Raw genomic sequence first — 4,938 nt, 5'->3', positions numbered from 1 at the left:
GCCTTATACCAGGCAGATGCATCCATTTAAAAAGGCGTTACCCCACTCTTCGCCTTATACCGGGCAGACGCATTCTTTTAAAGAGGACATTATCAACTCCTTTCGCCTTATATCGGGCAGATGCATTCATTTAAAGAAAGCATATCCCCTCCCTTCGCCTTATAACGGACAGAAGCGTTCTTTTAAAGAAGGCATTATCAACTCCTTTCGCCTTATACCGGACAGATGCATCCGTATAAAGAAAGCGTTTCCCCTTCCTTCACCTTATACCATAAATTATGTCAGGTTCGGAGAAATTCTCGGGGACGGGTCGGGTTTGCATTAAATTAAAAAAAATTGCCCGGATTGCATGCAATTAAGCAGAAATCGGTAAATATTTGAATGATAATTATTCTAACTGAATTCCGCCAAATGGCATTCCGTTGAATGATTTTCGGTGAAAAGGTACATTCCGCGAAATGTCTTTCGGAAAAAAGATGCATTCCGCGAAATGTGTTTCGGAAAGTTGATACATTCCGCGGAATCTCGTACCGCGAAAAAAAATTACGCGGTATGTTTTTCGGCGAAAAAGTATACAATCCTCCTCCCATACTATGCTATATACTAAACAAGCTTCGCAAAATTAACGAAAAAAAATTTGAGATTTTGTACGGGTTTCCGCCATTGTGAGATGCTTTACGTTTTCAGCATGCCTACTTTTGTACTCCATCATGTGGCGATAAAATGTATTTCCATATTCTATGCAGATTGTACTGAAAATAATGAAAAAAATAAATAAAAATTTAAAATCGCTGTGTCCTCCATACTAGAACACAAAACTTCCTTTAAATTGCATAAAATATTTTATCAAAAAACGAACTAGTTCGCAGATAAGTAACAACAGTAAGGTCATCTCTTTGGGCCCTCCTTAGCCGTGCGGTAAGATGCGCGGCTACAAAGCAAGACCATGCTGAGGGTGGCTGGGTTCGATTCCCGGTGCCGGTCTAGACAATTTTCGGATTGGAAATTGTCTCGACTTTCCTGGGCATAAAAGTATCATCGTGTTAGCCTCATGATATACGAATGCAGAAATGGTAACTTGGCTTAGAAACCTCGCAGTTAATAACTGTGGAAGTGCTTAATGAACACTAAGCTGCGAGGCGGCAATGTCCCAATGGGGGATGTAATGCCAACGAAGAAGAAGAAGAAGAGTGAGGTCATCTTAAATGTGTTATACTTCATTCGAGTTCAGAAACATTTTCTTAATTTTATTTTACTTACTTGACATTTTGAATGACTCGCCCCATATTGGGTTAGAACTCTGATGTTAGATTGCAGTTTGGCGAGTCAAATAAAAGTTCACCAAACTGACCGGTAACTTATGTATGATCTAGTCAAGCTTTATAGCCTATTCAGATTGGGCTATTTATCACTTTGTTAAGTGAGAGGGTATCCAATTATTACGAGGTGTTCAGACTGCAGCAAGATAATATATCTTGACGTTTCCATGTTTCCTCATTTGCACGCTAATACAGGGTTGAATTCAAGGAGAGTTTTAAAATTTAATTTGCGAAGTCAAGCATTTGTGTGGAGACAATCGAACATTTTTTTCTGAACAAAGTTTCTACGAAAAAAAAAATATGAAAAGGGATTTTCGAATAATATTTGAAGCTCTCATTAAGGATAATGTGCGAAGCTTCATTCATTAGTTGGGTGCGCCGTTCTTCGGGGAATCAGACTATTCCTCAAATCATTTTTAAGTTTAAAAAGTATTTTGATTCTGTACTATGATCGAACGGAGATTTGATAGAAAAATTTAGATAGTTTTGGGAATTCTCACAAATAAATAAAAAAAAAGGACGATTGGACCAATTTTCAAGAAATATTATCGAACTAAAATGTATTTCCACCAGTATCTCCATGTATGAAGGGCAACTCAGCAATTTAATTTTTTTTTTTAAATGGAAACTGAACCATTGCGTTCTACTCGACAATCAATGATACAGCTTCTAACAAAATCGAATCGTGTGAATGTGATATAATTTAAACTGGATTTTGGATGAATTAATGCATTACCAATCCATGTTTTATTTAAGGTTATTCTACTTTATATATACATCCCATTCAAATCGTACAGTTGTCCCACGTGAAAAATGTTGAAATCCAAAGTATATTAAGCCATTCAAGGAGCAGAATTGAAACAATTTATGAAATCATGTTTATTCATCAAATATATTCGTTTTACAACCATTCCTACGTTTTAAATTGTCTTCCGCATTGGCCCTTGAACTTTGAAAATTTATTCGATTTGTTCTATTAAATCTAGGTTTAGGTTAAATACTTCATGTTAATTCTAGAGAGCATCTGTTTTTTAAACAATTCATGTTGAATAAGTGGAGAATAAATAATTATCATCATTATTTTTCATCATATAAAATGCTTTCCACAAAACCATCACAATCAGAGTTATTCTTCAGCGCTCAGAAGATTTCCATCTAACATGCATTCGACCCTGCTGCGACAGAAAGAGCATGACTGTCAACTACGAAACGAAATGAAAACAGAGAGAATTTTCTCTCTGGCAAAGAGAGCGTGACGCTTGTCAGTTTTGTTTTGTTGAATTTCTTCCTGCATCCCAGTTAGAACGAAAGCTCTCTCGTAATAATTGTTCGTAATAAATTCTGTATGACTTTTTTTAGCGGGTATCTTTTGACAGCGCAAAATGTATGGAATATTACGTAAATAATGACATCATAAAGCGTATTTACCCTGAAACGCCAATTATTATGTCATTAATGGCGTAATCTGAACAGGCTATTACCTCAACTTGATATGCTCATCCAGTTAGGGAAATAGGTAGAAATAGATTTAACTTATTGTCATTCTCCTTGGCTACTCACTTTCTGATTCATCCACAGTTTCTCTTATCAAACGTCGTATAATTCTCGGCGATTTCCACGTTCCACACCTCCAGCACCACTTTCTGACTGAATTTGTCGTTCCGCAATGAAGCTGCCGGCGAGTCCATCTCTAATGAACGTTAATGAAGCGACGTCAGCGTCTCTGGCCTTTTATCATCATCGTTTGATGCCATCAGCAACGTTCTGCACCGAGCTGTAGACTGTGTCATCGAGTGTAGGTGCGTTGCGTGCAGTGAAAGCCGGAGGGCGACATTTCGCGGGCCGAGACAGCAATTTAGCATCTTCGTCGCCATCGGTCGTGTGGATGCTTCTGAAAGTGCTTTTCTCCATCATAGCTGGGGTCAATTTGCAGCTCGTGTTGGGATGTCGGCCTTTGACTGGGACGTTCGAAGCTTAATGGTGTGCACACATAATGCTCTTTTTTGCTGCGTCGTCGTTGTCGCCGTAGTCGTCGCTAATGATATTCCTTTATGCGTACGGCTCGGAAGAAAATCTGAGCTGCTGTTCATTCAGCAGTTTTCCTATCGCCGGATGATAACGACGACGACATTGACAAGAGTCGGGGAGAAGCCACGGGCTTTCAAGTCTGTTTTTATTACATTCAAAGTGCGCCGTCGCCGGCTGCCGTGCGTTTATTAGACCATGGCAAGGACGTTATGCTGACTTTGAAGGCGCCCATCATCGTCTGCTCTGGATGTCTGGAGGAGTGTGGTGGAATTGTGTACGGGTTATTGACACGCTTCTCTGTGTCTGGTGCCTTTTTGCTGCTGAAAGTATCACATTTTCACTTCAGTTTACGACTACTTGGCTGTGCTCGATGGTTCACCACCAGAACCCGAAGACATTCAGCCTTCACAGCTTGGCGTTCGGTTTTGGTGCTCTCCATTGGGCTTTCGATTTAGTGGTAGTTGGATTTTCCTCTTGAAGGAAAATTGGCTTTGACCGAATTTCTCCATCGTTCTGCTCCTTCGTTCTTTGCACTGAACCGGAGAGACTTGTTTAAAATAGGCCATAAAACGGTGCGATTGATAGCCTCCGGAAGAGCATTGGGTTGCCATATTTACTTGGAATGCGGAATGAAAACGATGGGGTGTGGGAATGCGGATTTCTTGTCGTCCATATGTTAACATTGAAGGGAAAGTAGATATGTGCATTTTAGTTTACTTCTGAATATAGTTTTCATATATTGGTCCTGCGGGCGGTATCGAATTAATATATCATTGTTACTGTAAAACGCATGACGCTGAACGCCGCTGTTGCCGACCAAACTCAGCCTCCAACGACGATGTTTAAACCGGCGAAAACCTCTAACTCATTATTACGTGGCTTGCATGGATAGATAATGGGGCCCTCCTTAGCCGTGCGGTAAGACGCGCGGCTACAAAGTAAGACCATGCTGAGGGTGGCTGGGTTCGATTCCCGGTGCCGGTCTAGGCAATTTTCGGATTGGAAATTGTTTCGACTTCCCTGGGCATAAAAGTATCATCGAGTTAGCCTCATGATATACGAATGCAAAAATGGTAACTTGGCTTAGAAACATCGCAGTTAATAACTGTGGAAGTGCTTAATGAACACTAAGCTGCGAGGCATGGATAGATATATCACTCAGCAGCCTTATAATTGCATTTGTAATGATGAAAATCTGAATCAGACAAAAAATAATCCTGGTTCAATTAAAAATCGGTCAACTGATTTTTTTCCCTTAAAGATAATCGACCGGCATTGCAAATGATATTCGATTTGCAATTCTGCCAATCGAGACTTCACAGCTTTCTTAGGACAAATTCCTCATGTACTAAACACTAAGCAAATTACTCACTTTCATTCATAGAGTGTACACTTCCCACGCTAAGACCGTTGCAACAAAGTTGATTTTTTGGCACATCATCAGTAATCGAGGTTACCAGAATTTGCTTTCGGACGATAAATCAGAAAAAGGTACGGCCCACTGGTTACGTATACGTGCTCATTATTACTCAGGTATACGATCATTGTTTCCTCATTTGAGACCATATGTTGTTAAATACATCATTGCATT

This window comes from Armigeres subalbatus, chromosome 2, assembly GCF_024139115.2.
Source record: "Armigeres subalbatus isolate Guangzhou_Male chromosome 2, GZ_Asu_2, whole genome shotgun sequence".
Taxonomy (NCBI): Eukaryota; Metazoa; Arthropoda; class Insecta; order Diptera; family Culicidae; genus Armigeres; species Armigeres subalbatus.
Note: the sequence above shows the minus strand (reverse complement) of the source record.